Source organism: Salvelinus fontinalis, chromosome 24, assembly GCF_029448725.1.
Source record: "Salvelinus fontinalis isolate EN_2023a chromosome 24, ASM2944872v1, whole genome shotgun sequence".
Taxonomy (NCBI): Eukaryota; Metazoa; Chordata; class Actinopteri; order Salmoniformes; family Salmonidae; genus Salvelinus; species Salvelinus fontinalis.
In genome coordinates, this window is record NC_074688.1 from 34,808,505 (window position 1) to 34,830,502 (window position 21,998).

A 21,998-nucleotide genomic window follows, 5' to 3' on the forward strand; every position below is an offset into this window, starting at 1 on the left:
TTCATTTAAAAAAAAAAATTTGACCTAAACACATAGTTCCTTAATGTCTTGAGAATATCAGAGGACAAATCGCTTCGACCCACAAACGAAAGTCAATGCATTTAGCCATAGCCAAAAATGGAGGAAAAATGCGAAATGTGAAATGTCATTAGAGTGAATGAAGCATGTTGTTTTAGCAGAAGCTAAATTCAACAAATCCTTGTCGGATATAAATCATAAAACAGGTAGCCTAACATGAGAGACAACTCAACTCAATGTACTCTTATTAATAATAGAAAACCACATTAATTAGGCCTAAAAGTGTACCTATACATAGTTCATCCAACTTTATAATGCTGTGCACTCCAATTCAAAATGTTATTTAACTTGGGGAATAAAACTACCTCAGCAAATAAGAAAAATAACAAACAGTAGTTCAAAGACATTAGTTGAGCATTGATTCAAACTCCGCGAAGCCAACTGGCGCTTCATCCGGTAGATCTATGCTGCTATACATTGTGTGTCTCTCTGTTTAACGAGCTGGATTGAGCAGCGCGCGAGCGTCACCTTTCAGCGCTGCGCGGCCACTTGGACACAAATCTCTGCGCGCGCAGAGGGAGCGACAATGCAAGATTTGAAGGTAGGCCTAGCTGTGTATATTTTATGCTTGCTCACATTAATGTTTTGTAAACAACGAGGAGATAAGGACGTGTTTGAAAGGCCAGTCTATTCTAAACATGCTTCTTAAAATAATAAATAGGCTTACAACATTTCACGAAAAATAAGGCATGTTGTCAGCGAGCTAGTAACCATTTTCGGAGACTAGTCTACTTTTAAACGGCGATGGATATGTCGTGCTTTGCCTATTTAACCAACTGAACGTGTGATATTTTGACATTCCTATATTATGATTATGATAGCCTATATTAGCATATGATGACACTAATAATAATGATTATTATTATCATACCTATGTTAAACTTTCAATGTACCAGATGTTGTATTAATTGTTACAATTGTACAGACAATATTCATGCTGATGATATGAGCAGGTACAGGATTCTGAGTACATTTGAGCGTAGGTATTGAGGAGCCTTGCACATGTAACTGTAGAGTTGCGTTTTGTTTATTTACATTCGTTGATTATATTATTTGACTAAGACATGACCAATGCATTTTAGGCGTACTTTAGATGTTGCAATATGTCTTTCTCTTTTAGTTTACAGTGCTTTCAGAAAGTATTCACACCCCTTGACTTTTTCCACATTTTGTTGTGTTACAGCCTAAATCTAAAATAGATTAAATTGAGATTTTTTGGTCACTGGCCTAGCACAATACCCCATAATGTCAAAGTGGAATTGTATTTATAGAACATTTTACAAATTAATTAAACATGAAAAGCTGAAATGTCTTGAGTCAATAAGTATTCAACCCATTTGTTATGGCAAGCCTAAACCCATTCAGGAGTAACAATGTGCTTAAGAAGTCACATAATAAGTTGCATGGACTCACTCTGTGTGCAATAATAGTGTTTAACATGATTTTTGAATGATTACCTCATCTCTGTACCCCACACATACAATTATCTTTAAGGTCCCTCAGTCCAGCAGTGAATTTCAATCACAGATTCAACCACAAAGATCAAGGAGGTTTTCCAATGCTTGCAAAGAAGGGCACCTATTGGCAGATGGCTAAAAACAAAGCTGAATATCCCTTTGAGCATGGTGAAGTTATTAATTACACTTTGGATGATGTATCAATACACCCAGTCACTACAAAGATACAGGCTTCCTTCCTATCTCAGTTGCCGGAGAGGAAGAAACCGCTCAATGATTTCACTATGAGGCCAATGGTGACTTTAAAACAGTTATAGAGTTTAATGGCAGTGATAGGAGAAAACTGAGGATGGATCAACAACATTGTTGTTACTCCACAATACTAACCTAATTGACAGAGTGAAAATAAGGAAGCCTGTACAGAATAAAAAATATTACTAAACGTTTGCACCAAGACACTAAATTAATACTGCAAAAACATGTGGCAAAGCAATTTACTTTCTGTTCTGAATAAAAAGGGTTTGGGGAAAATTCAATACAACACATTACTGAGTACCATTCATCATATTTTCAAGCATAGTGGTGGCTGCATCATGTTATGGGTATGCTTGTAATCGTTCATTTTTGGGGGAAAAATATTAATGGAATTAAGCTAGGCACAGGCAAAATCCTAAAGGAAAACCTGGTTCAGTCTGCTTTCCACCAGACACCAGGGAGATGAATTCACCTTTAAGCAGGACAATAACCTAAAACACAAGGGCAAATCTACACTGGAGTTTCTTATCAAGAAGACAGTGGCAGAGTTACAGTTTTGACTTATATCTGCTTGAAAATATATGGCAAGACCTGAAAATGGATATCTAGTAATAATCAACAACCAATTTGACAGAGCTTGAAGAAATTTGAAAATATAAATGGGCAATCCAGGTATGGAAAGTTCTTAGAGACTTATCCAGAAAGACTCACAACTGTGATCGCTGCCAAAGGTGATTCTAAAATGTAATGACTCAGGGAGTTGAATACTTATCTAATCAAGATATATTAATATTTGACAAATGTTCGAATTTTTCTTCCTCTTTGTGATTACAGAGTATTTTGTGTAGATCGTTGACAAAAAAAATTGGCTATTAAATCCATTTGTAACCAACTTTGTAACACAAAAACATTTTGAAAAAGTCAAGGGGTGTGAATACTTTCTGAAGGCACTGTATGTCTGTGCATAAAGCCAGACCCAACAGAATTGTCTGCACAGATATGACACACCAAGCAGATCGCTCAAGATTGATTTCAAAATTGGACAACTGTACGTGTCCTGTAGTCGTCGGGAAATGCCTTCAAAACCGTCCACTAGGGGCATGAGTGAGCGCTATTATCATCAAGTAGGCTTGGGTTTCGCTAGGGAGTTGTTGACAAACCTTAACTCTTAACTTAACTATTGGGAATGGATGCCTAAACTTAATGTTTTGATGCTCTGGATCCAAAGGTTGCGTGTTCAATCCCAGCAGTATTAATGATGCTGAGAATGAGGAGTCAGCCCAGGGTGTCAACAACTGTCCCATGACTCCGAATCTGAAAGTTATGTGTTTAATCCCAGTGGTAGACAGTCATTTTTTTTTTTTTTTTTTTTTTAACCCAATCCCAAACTTTAATCCTTAATTTAACAATTTGAAATTAATGTCTAAACGTAATGTTTTAACCCTCCAGATCCGAAAGGTCATGTGTTCAATCCCAGTGGTAGACACTCACTTATTATTTTAAAAAAATAACCCTATACCAAACCTTAAGTCTTAACGTAACCATTCGGAATGAATGGCTAAATTGGTTTAACCATATTCGAATTTTGACATTTGGAGAAATGGAATGATGCTGAGCAGGAGGAGTCAATCCGGTGTGTCAAAAAAACTTTGAAATTTGACTTTTGGAGCAACTTCCAAAATTGATGTTTAAAGAAACGTGGTTAAACGTCAGAATATGAAGTCAAATTTGTAAAACCGTGAGATCTTGTTTGAACACACACCCACACACAAACACACACAAATCAAACATTTTCGGTGTATGGGGCGCATGCATGTGTTTGTTCAGTGTAGGTGCGGCAGGTGTGCGTTTTAGCAGAAAGGTTGCCAGTTCAGCTGAGCTGAGTTGAGCCGGGCGCGCGGGAACAATGGTCCTGCATGCAGGATGTCCCCAGGGCTGCGGGAGATAAGACAAGCTCGAAATCAGGAATTCCTCGCTCCTTCCGCGAAAATAGTAAAAAAAAAAGTATAGAGTGTCACACACCATATGAAAGATGCAGAGGCGGTCATTGCCATAGAATGCGGAATTATAATACTAATATATAGTAATTGAATAGGATCTTAATGGTCATTGCTATCTGACTGCACTCCTTGAATGCAATTAGCAGCCATATTCAAAACCCTGTGCGTTCTAACATCCTATTCAATCTGTCTTGGAAGCGCATTGATTTAATCATATAGTAGAGATATTTAGGCCTACAATATGTCCTGAAAATATCATACCTGAAACATGGGGTTACGGAGTAAGCAAACCTACAGTAGGCACCATAGTAGCCTGCCGTTTCAATAATTATTATTTATAAACATTTGATACATATTACCAATAAAACATTTGCCAAGTACACAAACAATTTTGTGGCACGTGTAAAACTATCAACTATTTTTTTTGCTCGCATCACTTCAGTTAAGAGGATTGCTTTTTAATAGGACTAACATTGTCCAAATGATGTCCACATGACATGTCCTACGATACGTTTAATTGCAATGCAGTACATATTATTCATGTCAGTTTCTCATATACATTAATTCAAAACAGCTTAAATCAGGAGTTCACTGTATCTTACCTGGAGAGTCTTTCACTTCATTATGGAGCGTTGCATCTAATATAGAATTACCGTACGTCAAAAATGTGTAAACCTATTAGACTACGTATGCTTTTTCGCACGCTATTACGCTAATTACGATATGATAATAACAAAAGATGAAAACTATTACACAACAAAAATAAATAATCATATTGGTCCAAATGGTAAATTAGCCTAATCTTAAACTTTCTGCAAAACAAGGATATTGAGTGTGCTCTTCTGAGTAGGCCCCGACGTGGTCTACATTTCAGTATGGAATCTAGTTAAATCACAACTCTTAAAGCCTTTATCATGAAGTTAAACTTTATTTTACATTTTTTTATGAAGAGCCTCATTCTCAAGCCCGGTACGTCAAATCTGAGTTTTCCAACCTTGGCTTGAAACAGTGCATTCAAAAAATTCATGCACCTTGACTTATTCCACATTTTGTTGTGTTACAGCCTGAATTTAAAATTGATTAAATAATTATTTTTTTCTCAACCATCTACACACAATACCCCAAAATGACAAAGTGAAAACACGTTTTTAGAAGTGTTTGCACATTTATTGAAAATGAAAAACAGAAATATCTCATTACATAATTATTCACACCCTCGAGTCAAAACTTGGTAGAAGCACCTTTGGAGGAAATTACAGCTGTGAGTCTTTTTGGGTAAGTCTTTAAGAGCTTTGCACACGTGGATTGTACAATATTTGCGCATTATTATTTTAAATATTCTTCAAGCTCTGTCAAGTTGATTGTTGATCATTGGTAGACATACATTTTCAAGTCTTGCCATAGCTTTTCAGGCATGATTTAAGTCAAAACTGTAACTAGGCCACTCAGGAACATTCAATGTCGTCTTGGTAAGCAACTCCAGTGTAGATTTGGCCTTGTGTTCTAGGTTATTGTCCTGCTGAAAGGTGAACTCGTCTCCCAGTGTCTGTTGGAAAGCAGACTGAACAAGTTTTTCCTAAGATTTTGCTTGTGCTTATTTTTTATTTTTGCAGTACGTCTTAATTAAGTGCCTTGTTTTTTTTGGGGGGGGGGTTGCCTTTATTTAACTAGGCAAGTCAGTTAACTAGGCAAGTCGGGGCGTCAGGTAGCCTAGTGGTTAGAGCGTTGGACTTGTAACCGAAAGGTTGCTAGATTGAATCCCGATCTGACAAGGTAAACATCTGTCGTTCTGAAGAAGGCAGTTAACCCACTGTTCCTAGGCTGTCTTTGAAAATAAGATTATGTTCTTAACTGACTTGCCTAGCTAAATAAAGGTTGAAAAAATAACAAATTCGTATTGACAACGAATGCATGTTCTCTAAAGGTTCCCTTTTTTCACTATGTAATTTAGGTTAGTATTGTGGAGTAACTACAATGTTGTTTATCCATTCTCAGTTTTCTCATATAGCTAACATTAAAATCTGTAACTCTTAAAATCACCATTGGCCTCATTGTGAAATCCCTGAGCAGTTTCCTTCCTCTCGGGCAACTGAGTTAGGATGGACGCCTGTATCTTTGTAGTGACTGGGTGTATTGATACACCATCCAATGCCAAATTATTAACTTCACTATGCTCAAAGGGATATTCAGCGTCTGCTTTTTTTTGGTATTTTTATACATCTACCAACTGGTGCCCTTTCTAGGCTTTGGAAAACCTCTATATTCTTTGTGGCTGAATGTGTGAATGTGTGCTTGACTCGATTGAGGGACCTTACAGATAATTGTATGTGTGGGGTACAGAGATGGGGCAGTTATTAAAAAATAACGTTAACCACTAATATTGAACAAGGAATGAGTACACTTATTACTCGATTTGTTCATCAAATTTTTACTCCTGAACTTATTTAGGTGTGGCATAACAAATGGGTTTAATACTTATAAAAACGGATTTATTAATCATTGCATAACATCTCCACTCCTTACAATCCCTCATAATAATCAGTCGTGATCTGTCGCTTAATTCCATCCTTTTTTACAAGTTTTGCTGCACATTTATAAATGTAGCATCTGTATACTGCGTGTTAAGAGTTTGGGTTGTAGCCAAATTGGAGATTGGTCCCAACAATCTACCTTTGTGAATCCTTTTCAAGAACAGTAACAGAATTATACTTTTTTTTCTTCTTCAAATGCACACATTCACTACAATATATATCTTTACAGATGAAATATTTGTATAATATGTGGTGTATAACTGAGGTATATGCGCATGCGTGTGTATGTGTGTGTGTGCTTGTGTGTGCGTGTCAGTGGTAGAAAAAGTTCTCAATTGGCATACTTGAGTAGAGGTAAAGTTACCTTAATAGAAAATGACACAAGTAAAAGTCACCCAGTAAAATACTACTTGAGTAAAAGTCTAAAAGTATTTAGTTTTAAATATACTTATGTATCAACATGCAATTGCTTAAATATACTTAAGTAAAAGTAAACATATAAATCATTTAAAATTCCTGATATTAAGCAAACCATAAGACACAATTTTCTTGTTTTTATTTTATTTACGGATAGTCAGGGTGTACTCAGACATAATTTACAACAACGCGTTTGTGTTTAGTGAGTCCGCCAGGGATGCTCTTTTGATAAGTGGCGAATTGGACAATTTTCCTGCATGTCCTGCTAAGCATTCAAAATGTAACGGGTACTTTTGGGTGTCAGAGAAAATGTATGGAGTAAAAAGTACACTATTTTCTATTGGAATGTAGTGAAGTAAAAGTTGTCAAAAATATAAATAGTATGGTAAAGTACAGATACCCCCCCCCCCCCCCCCCCCAAATACTTAAGTAGTAGACCAGTTTGAAGTACTTTACACCACTGGTGTGTGTCGGGGGGAGAGGAATGGAGCCACACGCATGCCTTGCATCCAAAGTTCTAGGTGTATGTCAGTGGGGGGGGGGGGGGGGGGGTTATTATTATTTCATGATGAGGTGAAAAGGTTTCGCACACTGTGAGGTTTTGTTTTTGCCTGTCTCTCTATTGAGCGCGCAGTGAATAACCGTGATTGTATCCTTTGTTGTGCTCGCAGAGATGACAGATTATAATCAACAAGACGAATGAGGTCAAATCATTCTCACAGAACACATTTGACCCTCAAGTTCCAGGCGTACCTGAACTCGTTTTGGGAACTCGTGTGTGCGTGCGTCCATCCCTGGCTCGTGAGGTGACAGGCGAGTGCGGCAGCTGCGCACGCTAGGGCAACCCGGACGCCCAAGTCACACACAGGTTGCCGGTTTCCCAATGCTCTCACACAATTGAATTCATGACATTCTTGGGAATGTTTGAGATTTAAGCGCAACCGTTTCCATTTGGACGCAGCGCACATCACCCCAAACCCATTGAAAAGGAGAGTGGGGTCACCATTGTTTGGTATACACTAGCTCGAAACAGGAAAATATGCAAAGATTTGATTCGCAGAAAATCCGGCAATTGTTAGGATCTGCGTGAGTTTTTTCCCTCCCTTGCACCAAAAATACTAAAAGTTAATTCGGTCCAAAAGCTTTGTCCTATTTGTATGACATTGCAAAAGTTTTTTTTCGGAGCATCCCTTGGTGGATCTCGAATGTAATCTACTTGTCACACTGATCTACGTGATGTTTTCAGTTACAGTGGATCTTTATCTTAATGAAAACCCCGAGAAACAATAGATTACATGAAATAATTCCCTAATCAACCAACATAATAATGACAATGTGTTTTGATACACCACGATAGTTTATAAATAGGAAATACACACACGGGTTTGTTGACAGGACCCCCGGCCAAAAGAACACAGAAGTTCATAAAACGTATATAAACACGTGATAATAAATACGCAGGATGAGTTGTCATCCACTCAGGGAGAATGGCTGACCGTGTGCCCTGGGTAACATCACGCACCGACCTCTTTCTGCACCCGCCACAATTGGGCCACCAAAATGGCACCTTGCACAACTGCCAAGGGACAAGGGATCGTTTATAGGCTATGGCGCGCTGTGCTCGTCTCCAAATAAGTCTGGCGCTCCAGAAAAGTGGGGTAACACTGTAACGGAATACTTATAGGTGATTAATATATGTGCACTTCATTAATGTTTCCTATATGTCACTTATATAAATAATTGGCATATGGGTTGAAATTGTAGTGCTTCAAATAGTTGCATACCTAGGCCTAGGCTAAATGACCATCTGAAATTCAATGGATTATAGGTTAGTTTAGGGTAAATCTATGTATCATCATGTTCAAAATGCTTGAATTTGACCTTCACACAACCTGCTGAATTACCAGTGGTTTACCTCTGAATGGCGGAACTGGTTGGCCGTTTCTACAAAGGGAAATGCGATACACTTTACAACAGCACTTTCTCTTCTTTTGATTATGAGTTCTAAATTGCTTTGTCGGTTTTAAATGGGAGTAATTTTTCCATAGTGCCCGTTGATGGAGGCTATTTTTAACCTCTTCCGCTGCTTGTGCTTCGAAAAAACTTCCGGTGAGTTGGCAAGGGTAGGCTAACCAGCTCTCCGGGGCTATTTCTCATTTTCACATTTCCAATGATTAACCTGGAAACCTTGGGGCCCATTAAGGCTCAAAACTTGCTAAACAGAATTTAAATTACATATTTTTGTTGTTTAGTTTTGGCTGGGGTAGGCCGTCATTGTAAAATGTGAATTTGTTCTTAACTGACTACTTAAATAAAGGTTAAATAACAAAATATAAAAAAACAATTTGTCTATATCCATTTTGATTGGGAAATATTACATTTTAGGCTTGCCTGACGACTCACCCTGAATTTAATTCCGCTGCTCTATCGATCCTAGCCTATATACTGTACATGCTGTCTGAAACTGCCATTCTAGAAGTTGCTTGTGTGAATTCAAAATGAGGGGCGTTGTACAAAATAGATTAATCAGCGATTGGATCATTTCAAACAAATCTAACCAATCAGAGTATCAAAGTTAATAATGTGATCATGTAGGCCCGCTCTGGCCCAACCCATTTGTTTCTGGGATCAATCAGAAAGGACAGACTCTGTACGGATTCTAGAAATGTTGGGGAGACTCATCATTGAGAAGAAATGTCAGTTGGCCGGAGCAATGCGGATGGGTTGCCAGGCAAATAATAGGCTACATTGGCTCACTTGGGGTTTTGAATAAGGACAAAACTGACTAAAACAAGCATATCCTTAGATGCCCTTTGCCATTACCACAACAATTATAATAGCTTGACTTTAAATACTATTGTCCTAGAGCTGGGGTGCTGGTCAATGTTTCCAATTCACTCCCTCAGTACCCCTGAAAGAGTCTGTTTACACATGCCAGTTTATGGCCACATCCATTCTCTAGGGGCACACCCCTGTAAACCATTACACGTTGCATGGTTCCATTCTGTCTTCATTAAATGCTTCATTAAACCTCATTGATACAGGAATTATTTTGAAAAATGACCAACATATCCAGGCTAGAGGTATAGGACCAGGATGACAGGATGTAGTGGCATGGCACTATACAGGAGGCTTAATTAGCTGAGTAAAAATACAATTCATGGTTATTATTGCATGTTGATTACAACATGATTTTCATGTTATAACAAGTTGTTATTGGTTAGGTCATTTATTTATGTGCTGTACCCTGAGAAAGGACAGGAATGTCTCTCCAGTGAGTCTCTCTCCATTGGCTGTGTATGGGCACAAAACAGGAAGTTTGCCTTGGGCCTGACCCTGGGTCTCCGCATCTCCAATCAAGCATAGCCTCGTCACATCCCCAGATCACATCACAGTACAATCCAATTTCAACCCCAGAAACAATCTATTCCTTTCAAGCAATTACATACCTATTGGAAAGGGCTCACAATTAAACAAATTATTATATTTTGATACCCGTAATTATACGCATTCGCATGAGGTCTCCTTTCAAGTCCAACGTGCTTTTTATTACACGCTTATCTCGCGTTATGAGATTATGCAGCGAGCAGGTTTGGATTGAGTTAGGGTACATTTCATTGAATAAGAGGAGAATAACTCTGTAATAGAAGCATGCTGGAGTCAGCCATACAGCGATCTGGCCCTTCCCTTTGAGCCCGGATTATGTTTACCAAATTTAAGACAATGAGAATGTTATTAGGGGGCTAGGAGGGAGTGCCCCACACCCCTGCCTGCCTATGTAGGCCATATGACACATTGCATATGGCACAGCCTGTCCCTGGCTCTGGCCTGCTTCACAGAGCAGAGGATTTCCTTTGAAAGACGATTTATTTCATTAGTCATATTCCCAGCTTGGCTCAGAGCCTCGGCATGGTTTGGATAGCCTTGTGCGATTTGTTTGTATATAACCACCACTTAATCAACCAACAGGGGTTGGATTGGGGTATTGTATTAAGTGGGTCTGTCCTCAAATTGCTTGCCTTTTTATTATCGTGTTTTAGAGGCATGTATTACATTCCCACTGTAGGCTGCTGTCTCCCATGCTGAAGTGGTGGAAGTCGCCAAGTGACTTGTTAATACTTATTTTATTCATGCATGTATACATATTTATATTATTACTTACTCTTTTACAAATGTAATAATGAGGGGTAGGGGTACATTCCATTTAGGTCTCAGCCAATGAGGGAAGCTTTACATTCAGTTCATGACTCGTGGCCATGAACCTAGCCCTAAAACATATCTGGTGATCTTTGGGATAAAAGTTGATGCACATGCTAGGCTGCTATGTACCGCCCTCTTGTGGAATGAAATATTGTATTACAGCTAATAATGAGTGCTTCTTGAAGTTCAGTGATGTGTGAGTGTGCATGTGCGTGTGAGAGAGGGAGTGATAGGTAGCGAGAGAGATAGAGAGCGAGAGCAATAGAGAGTGGAGTGGCATTGGAAATGGTAAACCACAACAGGTTGGTGGCACCTTAATTGGGGAGGACTGGCTTGTGGTTATGGCTGGAGCGGAATTGGTGGAATGGTATCAAATACAACAAACACATGGTTTCCATGGAAACATTTCCATCCATCAGATAAAAGCTCTAGTAGAAATGTCTCACATATTCCACATGTTTATCAAATCTGGGGTCAGATGAGTTTAGTAATGTTATAGTCACAATCAGTGTTATAGGTCAGATGAGTTTAGTAATGTTACAATCACAATCAGTGTTATAGGTCAGATGAGTTTAGTAATGTTATAATCACAATCAGTGTTATAGGTCAGATGAGTTTAGTAATGTTACAATCACAATCAGTGTTATAGGTCAGATGAGTTTAGTAATGTTACAGTCACAATCAGTGTTATAGGTCAGATGAGTTTAGTAATGTTATAATCACAATCAGTGTTATAGGTCAGATGAGTTTAGTAATGTTACAATCACAATCAGTGTTATAGGTCAGATGAGTTTAGTAATGTTACAGTCACAATCAGTGTTATAGGTCAGATGAGTTTAGTAATGTTACAATCACAATCAGTGTTATAGGTCAGATGAGTTTAGTAATGTTATAATCACAATCAGTGTTATAGGTCAGATGACTTTAGTAATGTTATAATCACAATCAGTGTTATAGGTCAGATGACTTTAGTAATGTTATAATCACAATCAGTGTTATAGGTCAGATGAGTTTAGTAATGTTATAGGTCAGATGAGTTTAGTAATGTTATAGGTCAGATGAGTTCAGTAATGTTATCATCACCCACACATTACATCCTATACCCCATACAGTGCACTGGTTTTGGTCATCTCTGGCACACTATTGGTCAGTTCTGAGACAGCCAGTCCATCACCTCCTCCAGAGGTTTCCTAAACTCACTCATGGGGTGTGTTCAGTATTAAGGTGTGCAATGTTGAAATCAACGAAAAGGATACTGAACGACCAGTTGAAAATTGTTGTGACGTTGGTGGCCCAGAGGGCGATTACTGTCTGGTGTTTGGTGACTTTTGCTATTTCAAATGGTCACACCAATATTAAATCAGGCGATACCTTGAAGCAAACGTACCTCAAATGCTGTTGAAGAACGGTGCATACTTTTTTGGGGGAAACGTGTCGTTCAGTACAAACTGTCACAACGTAGCAAACGTTAAATCAAACTTAACTCACCAATGTTCTCCGTCAATAATGATGTAAGAACATGTCCTCATTTATATAAACAGGTCACCAGGAGGCGACACAGCTCTTTCATTAATGGTTACACTTCTCCCTGCAGCAACAGTGGACTGCTGTATCAGACCAAATACATACTTTTTTCTGCGTTTTGTCACTGTGCTTTTCAAAATATGATAGATCAGAGACAACACCACCACTTGACAAAGGGTCAACTTGCTGCCCTTTCAATTGATGATGAGGCAACTGACTTGTGTTGCATGGTGCAGGCCCTATACAATTATTAATAACTAATAAATACCTCTGGTTTATCCTTACTCTCTATGAGACGGTTAAGATCAAAACCATGATGAATAATGTAGCATAGTTTTACGTGAACCAATAGCCTAGGGGGCTACATGTTGGTTATGCATTCACAGTAGGCTAAACTATGGATGAATGCACTGCCTTTACTGTTATTGACATACAAAAGAAGGCATAGTGTGCCTATTTGTTTTTAACACAGCCTCACAACCAGGCAGGCACTGACTGGCAGAGAACCCAGTATAATGACCGCCTCAAGTCAACACGCGACCCCCCCCCCCCCCCCACCACCAAAATAATGCATCGGGGATAATCGACGCGCCTTCGGCAACGTTGGAATGAATGTTTCAACTGACAAATTCCACTCGCGTTCTTTTCTTTCATCTCAATTAGTTGGAGAGGTTTCAGAACTGTGTGTTTCCGGGTGAAATCTCGGCCCCGAAGTTTCATGCCGAAGATATGAAGATAGGGGAAGCAAAGCCGGCTGAGCACTAGGCGACTGCAAGAACAGTGTAGGCTACGCAGGGAGGGGGAGAGACGGAACGGGAGGGATAGAAGAAAAAGAACGAACAGCACCCGAACTGTGCGTGGTTCACCTTCTGAAAAACAGGAAGCCAACGCCGATCAACCCACCTGGCCGCATTGTCCTGCGGGGAGAAGACAGCGGTTTCTCACGGCTCATCTGTCACGCATATTTTAAAGCCTAAATATCGTTATTGTGGATTCAATCGAGAGAAAAACTACTATACCTATTTCCTCACTAGGACGGTCGATATTCTCCTATTCCCAACAGGAGTGTAACTCAAGGTAAGTCCCTGGCACACTTCCGTCGCTATCACGAATTAGTAGGCTAACCTACATGGAGTCAGTGAGCACGTCGGCCGAGGTGGATTTGAAGTGCTACGTTGTATCTACACCTCACCCATATGGTTGTTTGAATTCATCGGCTACATTTCCAATTTTGTCGTGTTTTGAAAATATTAGTTTCTTATTTTTGTTAAACAATAGGCAATGTTTCGAAACGAGTTTTATGATAGGTTTGCTCTCAGAACACCCAAGGATACATTCAGCCTTATCCCCAGGGTTATCATCCGTAAGTATCATCCACACCTAGGACCATGTGAACTACAAACCCTCCGAGTTATGTAGACTATGCCAAATATCCTCGGATTGTAGTCGTTTTTAAATATAGGCCTTCGAAAGCAGCGACATGTTTTGGTCTCGCAACTATTATGCAATGTATTTAAGATGTGGTTGGGTGTCGTTTTAATAATTTTATTTGGTGACTAGACATTAATTAAAACTCGGGCTTGACGCACTCGTTTACCCCTCTGCACCCGGTGTAGTTTACCCCTCTGCACCCGGTGTAGCTTACTCCTGGTGTATTCCGCTGCTGCAGTTCCCATCATTTTTATCTCAGGCTATACAAAACCACGGGTTGACTCTAGGCTACGGATGACACGATGGGGACATGTTTAGGCTACACTTGGTACCATTGCTATTCTTTGCTGTTGGTTATGTCAGGATTTATTTTGTATGTACTCTATGCCAAATTGAAGGGGATGTTGCAGGAACATTGATAGAGTGGTAAAATAGGGCACGTCACATCGACGTTTGCCCCGCTGTAGTTTATATTTAAACTCAAACTCAGACGTGACGTTTTTATGTGTAGAACTGGGAGGTTTTTGGAGAGGACGGGTAGAATTGAGCGGTTAACCGGCAGATAGTGCGTTTCAGGAAAATTAATGAATAGCGTAGTGTAGTAGCACACTGTTTGTCATTTTCGCCAGACCTATGCTTTTTGCCCCACTTTGTCAGCATGTAGGCCTGTTTACACTTGGATAGGCTAACTCCGAGCACACTTGGTGACAAACAACATATGCCTAGGACAATGATTCCAAGGGGGCTGTGTCTTTGGGACTTTGATATAGTTATTGCCAAGCCAATGTGATGGCACACCTTACCTGTCGTTAGATATATTAGTGAATTAAGTGACACAATTTTAGATGTAGTTTAAATTATATTTAATAAATTCTAATGCTCATGCAAGTTTGAGCATGTATCTCTCTGATTCTCTCAAAGCTGCAATATAACTTTTGGGGCGAAGACCAAACTCACAGAATTGTAAGTTATAGATCTGTCATTCTCATTGAAAGTATAAGAAGTGGTACATTTGTTATGTGCGCTATGCTTCCCGGTCTTAACTGTAATTTCTGCATCTTTTACTTTCTTTCGGTTTTGTTCAGCTGAAAATACAATATTTTTGGTTATGGAAAATATATTTCAGCGGTTTAGATGGTACAATGATTCTCTACACTACACTTGTTTTGTCAAATAAACTGAAATTATGCAAACTATTTGAATTTTAGTAACTAGGAAATGGCGAAGCAATTTCTGCGTAATGCATCTTTAAGCAAGTCGGGTCTAATTATTTGGTAGCATATTCTATAATGGTTAAAGTGGATGCAAACAGTGTGTGACTTACACTAGATGACCAAGAGTATGTGGAATCCTGCTCGTTGAACATCTCATTCCAAAATCATGGGAATTAGAATGAGATCTCCCATTGCTGCTACAACAACCTCCACTCTTCTGGGAAGGCTTTCGACTAGATGTTGGATCGTTGCTGCGGGGACTTGCTTCCATTCAGCCACAAAAGCATTAGTGATGCCGGGCGATTTAGGCATGGCTCACAGTCGGCGTTCCAATTCATCCCAAAGGTGTTCAATGGGGTTGAGGTCAGGGCTCTGTGCAGGCTAGTCAAGTTCTTCCATACCGATCTCTACAAACCATTTTTGTATGGACCTCGCTTTGTGCACGTCGGCATTGTCATGCTGAAACAGGAAAGAGCAATCCCCAAACTGTTGACACAAAGTTGGAAACACAGAATCGCCTAGAGAGTTATTGTACGCTGTAGCGTTAAGATTTCCCTTTACTGGAACTAAGGGGTCTAGCCCGAACCACGAAAAACAACCCAAGACCATAATTTCTCCTCCACCAAACAGTACAGTTGGCACTACGCATTCGAGGAGGTAGCGTTCTCCTGGCATCCACCAAACCCAGATTCGTCCGTCGAACTGCCAGATGGTAAAGCATGATTCATCACTTCAGAGAACGCGTTTCCTCTGCTCCAGAGTCCAATGGAGGCAAACCTTATACCACTCCAGCCGACGCTTGGCATTGCGCATGTGTGCGGCTGCTCGGCATTGGGAACCCATTTCATGACGCTCTTGACGACTAGTTCTTGTGCTGACTTTGCTTCCAGAGGCAGTTTGGAACTAGGTAGTGAGTGTTTCAACCGAGGACAGACGATTTTTATGCGTGCTACGCACTTAAGCACTCGCCGATCCCAGTCTGTGAGCTTGTGTGGCCTACCACTTTGCTGTTGTTGCTCCTAGAAGTTTCTACTTCACAATAACAGCATTTACAGTTGACTGGGACAGGGCAGAAATTTGACAAACCTACTTGTTGGAAAGGTGGCATCCTATGACGGTGCCACGTTGAAAGTCACTGAGCTCTTCAGTAAGGCCATTCTTCTGCCAATGTTTGTCTATGGAGATTGCATGTCTGTGTGCACAATTTTATACATGTCAGCAACGGGTGTGGCTGAAATAGGGGTGTCCACATGCTTTTGTGTATATATAGTGCATCTTCACTGTATGACTGAGATGTGTACATTTGTGGTCCACACCCTTCTGGGGTTTCGCTCCCACAAGAGGGCCGAATCTTTCCTCTCAAGATAAGACAATGGAAATTACAGTTGTTAGAACTCAGATATGTTTCTCTCTCTCTACCATCTCACTCCAACACACACACACACACACACACACACACACACACACACACACACACACACACACACACACACACACACACACACACACACACACACACACACACACACACACAATCCCCATTCCTCTATTATTGTCTAAATTATAATTTGATTCAGACGTGTGTGTTTACAGCAGCCTCGTGAGACCAAAGCACCAAGTCAGTAAGCTTCCCAGCGAGACGAGGGAGGCATGATGTCAGGGGACCGTCAGAGATACAAACAGGAGTGTGCGTCTAATACAGTATCTGTGGCTATGAGAGCCAATTCCACACACAGCCCCCCTGGAGCACTAACACACGGGGTCTGGGGGAGAGGAGGTGGTGACTGGAGCCATGAATGGAGCAATTCTCTCAGTCATGTGAGAGAGAGCTCTGTGCTTCCGAGGGGACAATTTGTTTGCATAAACACTTAATACACACATTTGACTTATTTATGACACAGTACGCACACACTCATTGACCTCAACACACTTCCACCACATGAATTCCTAAATGGCAATCATGCATGGTTTATCTATTGCCCTCTCACACAGACCGTTATAGTAGCCAACACACACTATATCAAGAGTGTGCCCAGACGGTGGCCATGACTGCGGAACTAATTATCGTTCAGTGCATTAATGCACTTCCTGCAAAGAAAGGTCAGAACTGTCTGTCTGACTGATGGCAGTAGACTATTGTAAATGTGTTTTCGTGTGCAGCCTCATGATTGCACTGTATTCAATAGTGCAGAAAGTGAGGATCATTAGCGAACGTGTCATGATTAATTTGACATTTGGATCACTGATATCACACAGATAATTATAAGTATTTGCCATTTACTGTAGCTGCTCATTGAAATGAATGTGTACTGATCAAATTAACTTGTATTTAGTTCTCTCTTGAAGGATAATGTTATTTTGAGTTGGTGTGATAGCCCTGTGGGAAACAGAGGAGATATTTTTAATCAGGCAGCGTGCCAGGCTGCCCAGTGTTAGGTGGGGCTGTTTTCAAGCCCCCTCTGAGGTAGTGGGGGGGGGGGCTGATAACACTGCTGACGTCAGTCTTCAGTCAACTTAACAATGCAGCCCTTTAGACAACCTGCTATTTATTCCATAACCAGGCCTCTCCTAAAAGTTATTATAAAGTAACCTGGTCTCTTGGTGAAAAGTGATAGCTAAAAGGACTGGTTCCTACCCCTTTAAATTAGCCAGTCATACTGGGTGTGTCTCTCTCGTCTGGACCCAATCCTCCAATCCAGTGGGGTTCTGATTGACATCCTGCCCTCCATCTCAATGACACCTGCTGGTGTGCTGCAATCTACCCCCTCTCATCCTTCTCCCCTCTCTTCTTTCCTTCTCTCTATTCATTACAATAGATTTACTACTGAAACACCCTCCTTCAGGGACATACACTCCCCACCTGCCTGTTTATACAATACCGTTGAGGTCATGTGTGTTTGTACAGTAGTCAGTGTTCTTGTTGAATGAATGAATGAGACCTGCATCTTCTAATATTGCTGCCACCTACCCACCATCCTCAACTGTCCTCTTGCTCCCTAGCTGGTTCTCTGACACACACACACGCAAACACACACTTCCTGCTGTCACAGTCAAATGTAATCACCCCTCACAGCCGTTGATGACTTGTGTAACATCCTCTCTGAAATCTGAAGGGAAGCCAGAAGTGTGTGTTTTGTGGAGCAGCTGTGCTCGTGTGTGTGCGTGCGTGTGTGTGTTTAGGAGTGGAGGGGGGGGGGGTGTCATGCCCCATCAAACAGTCGTATCCCCTCAGCCAAATACCTTCTGTGGCTTAATATGCACAAAGCACTAGCATGCCCTTAGACGAGGTCACATACATACCGAGAGATACACTAGGTAGATATACAGTTTGTAGATTTATAGTAGGTATACAGTAAATAGATTTACACTAGATAGACTTCATAAAATAAGGAGCATATACAGGACATCCAGACACATAGGAAGTGTGACATGACCAGTGATTGAACCAGAGAGAACAGCAGCTTGATGGAATTCTCCACTTTCTTGCTTCACAAGCCAAGACCTGCAAAGGAATTCAGAGAGAGAGATGGGAGGAGGAGCGAGGAGCGAGGAACATCGGGTGAAAGGGGCTGAGCAGTACAGCTACAGTATGCAGGCAATAATAAAGGAGTACAGAAGGGGATATAATGAAACAAAACGAAAGGAAGATGATTTTACAGTATTAGTTTGTTGTGAAGGAGAGAGGAAATAAGAGTTGAAAAGGTTGAGCGATCGATGGAATGAAAGACAAAGTAGATGCAGAAAGGTATAGAAAGAATAGATCTAGTTTTGAATGGAGGTTTGCTTGGTATAGAACAGGCCCGGTCAAAGGTCGGCCCGCGACCTGATTCAATACGGCCCGCGGAATCATGCTCAGATCACAAAGAATTTGCGATAGGTTTTGAACTGTACTATTTGTTATTCAAATTAAAAGCCCAATGAATACTCGCCTTTGTGTAATGATTTAACTCCCACCGCTTGTGGGACATTTTATTTTGAAGGCACGTATAATTAACAACTGCACGAGGACAGACAGTGACTGACAGTCTGACACACACGTCACAGTTACAAATTGTAGCTAGCTAGAAATTGCGCAAAATTCATTTTTCAAAGAAAAGGAAAGTAGACTGAATGTAGGGTGTTCCAGCAAGAGTGGGCATCGAAATATCTCTTTGAGGTATCAGGGACAGCTGTGTGCTTAGTGTGCAAAGAGAGCATCGCTGTCTTGAAAGACTACAACTTGTTCCGACACTTCCAGGCGAAGCATGCAGAGAAAGATAGGAATATGTCTTCTGAACAGAGTGCAAGTTCATCGAAAGAGTTGCTGTCTCAGTTGCAAAAGCAGCAAGGACTTTTTACAAAACGGCATTCAGCAAACGACGGCATTGCGAGAGCTAGCTATGTACTGTCACACAAGATTGTTAAACATAGCAAGCCATTCGCTGAGGGCGAATTCATTAAAGAATGTTTAATTGACTGCAGCAATACTTTGCCCTGACAAGAAAGAGCTGTTTGAAAATGTTTCCCTGTCAAGATGAGCAGTGGCACGGCGTGTTGAGGACATCGCAGAGAATATGGAACAACAGTTGAAAGACAAAGTAAAAGATTTCACCTATTTCTCCTTGGCCCTGGATGAGAGCAGTGATTCACATGATACAGCGCAGTTGTTGATATTCTTACGAGGTCATAACCCCAGACTTTGAAATTACAGAGGAGCTTGCTTCGGTGCAGTCAACGAAGAGCACACCCACAGGGAACGATTTATTGGAGGTTAATAAGTGTGTGACAAGGCAGGGACTGAGTTTGAAAAGCTATCCAGTGTGACCACTGATGGGTGCCCAAACTTGACATGAAAAAAACATTGGCCTTTTGAAAAGGATACAAGATCAAGTAGCTGAGCTGAACCCAGATCAGAAAAGGATTTTCCTGCATTGTAATATTCATTAGGAGGTGCTCTGTAAATGTGTTCTGAAAATGAGCCATGTTGTGGATACAGTCACTAAAGTGGTACACTTCATAAGAGCAAACTCTTTAAACCACAGGCAGTTTGTCTCCCTGTTGGAAGAGACAGTCGGGTCATGCAAATCTCCACTACCACACAAACGTGAGATGGCTGAGTTTGGGGAAGGTGCAGATCTCCACTACCACACAAACATGAGATGGCTGAGTTTGGGGAAGGTGCAGATCTCCACTACCACACAAACGTGAGATGGCTGAGTTTGGGGAAGGTGCAGATCTCCACTACCACACAAACGTGAGATGGCTGAGTTTGGGGAAGGTGCAGATCTCCACTACCACACAAACATGAGATGGCTGAGTTTGGGGAAGGTGCAGATCTCCACTACCACACAAACGTGAGATGGCTGAGTTTGGGGAAGGTGCAGATCTCCACTACCACACAAACGTGAGATGGCTGAGTTTGGGGAAGGTGCAGATCTCCACTACCACACAAACATGAGATGGCTGAGTTTGGGGAAGGTGCAGATCTCCACTACCACACAAACATGAGATGGCTGAGTTTGGGGAAGGTGCAGATCTCCACTACCACACAAACATGAGATGGCTGAGTTTGGGGAAGGTGCAGATCTCCACTACCACACAAACATGAGATGGCTGAGTTTGGGGAAGGTGCAGATCTCCACTACCACACAAACATGAGATGGCTGAGTTTGGGGAAGGTGCAGATCTCCACTACCACACAAACATGAGATGGCTGAGTTTGGGGAAGGTGCAGATCTCCACTACCACACAAACGTGAGATGGCTGAGTTTGGGGAAGGTGCAGATCTCCACTGCCACACAAACGTGAGATGGCTGAGTTTGGGGAAGGTGCAGATCTCCACTACCACACAAACGTGAGATGGCTGAGTTTGGGGAAGGTGCAGATCTCCACTACCACACAAACATGAGATGGCTGAGTTTGGGGAAGGAGCAGGTCTCCACTACCACACAAACATGAGATGGCTGAGTTTGGGGAAGGTGCAGATCTCCACTACCACACAAACATGAGATGGCTGAGTTTGGGGAAGGTGCAGATCTCCACTACCACACAAACATGAGATGGCTGAGTTTGGGGAAGGTGCAGATCTCCACTACCACACAAACGTGAGATGGCTGAGTTTGGGGAAGGTGCAGATCTCCACTGCCACACAAACGTGAGATGGCTGAGTTTGGGGAAGGTGCAGATCTCCACTACCACACAAACGTGAGATGGCTGAGTTTGGGGAAGGTGCAGATCTCCACTACCACACAAACATGAGATGGCTGAGTTTGGGGAAGGTGCAGATCTCCACTACCACACAAACGTGAGATGGCTGAGTTTGGGGAAGGTGCAGATCTCCACTGCCACACAAACGTGAGATGGCTGAGTTTGGGGAAGGTGCAGATCTCCACTACCACACAAACGTGAGATGGCTGAGTTTGGGGAAGGAGCAGGTCTCCACTACCACACAAACATGAGATGGCTGAGTTTGGGGAAGGTGCTTAAAAGGGTGTGGGTCCTAAAGTCGGAGATTGCAGAGTTTTTGCAAATTAATGGAAAATATGTGGATTTCCCTCAACTACAAGATAAAGAATGGTTGGCAGATTTTTGACTTCACCGTGGACATCATGGCCCTCATGAATGAACTGAATTCCAAACTACTAAGGGAAGGGCCTTTTTGCACATCAGATGTACAGCCTTGTCATAACCTTCAAGGGAAAATGACTACTGACCCGCCAAGTAGAAGCCAACAATCTCACCCACCTTCCAACACTACTAGTCTGTTCCCTATCAGATGACCAGCGGGAGAAGAATACATCCACCTTCCAACACTACTAGTCTGTTCCCTATCAGATGACCAGCGGGAGAAGTATACATCCACCTTCCAACACTACTAGTCTGTTCCCTATCAGATGACCAGCAGGAGAAGTA

The 21,998-nt window shown here is 41.3% G+C and overlaps 1 protein-coding gene across 2 annotated transcripts in view; it reads left to right on the forward strand.

Moving 5' to 3' along the window:
- Positions 1–13,023: 13,023 nt before the first annotated feature.
- LOC129822350 (phosphatidylinositol 4,5-bisphosphate 3-kinase catalytic subunit beta isoform-like) overlaps positions 13,024–21,998 on the forward strand; it is a 110,608-nt gene continuing 101,633 nt past the window's right edge. Inside the window, exon 1 of one of the 2 annotated variants that reach the window (XM_055880569.1) lies at positions 13,024–13,539. The gene's annotated coding sequence lies outside the window, so the exon portion shown is untranslated. Of the gene's footprint in view, positions 13,540–13,622; positions 13,826–21,998 lie in introns of those variants that run through there. The other variant, XM_055880570.1, reaches the window with a different exon arrangement.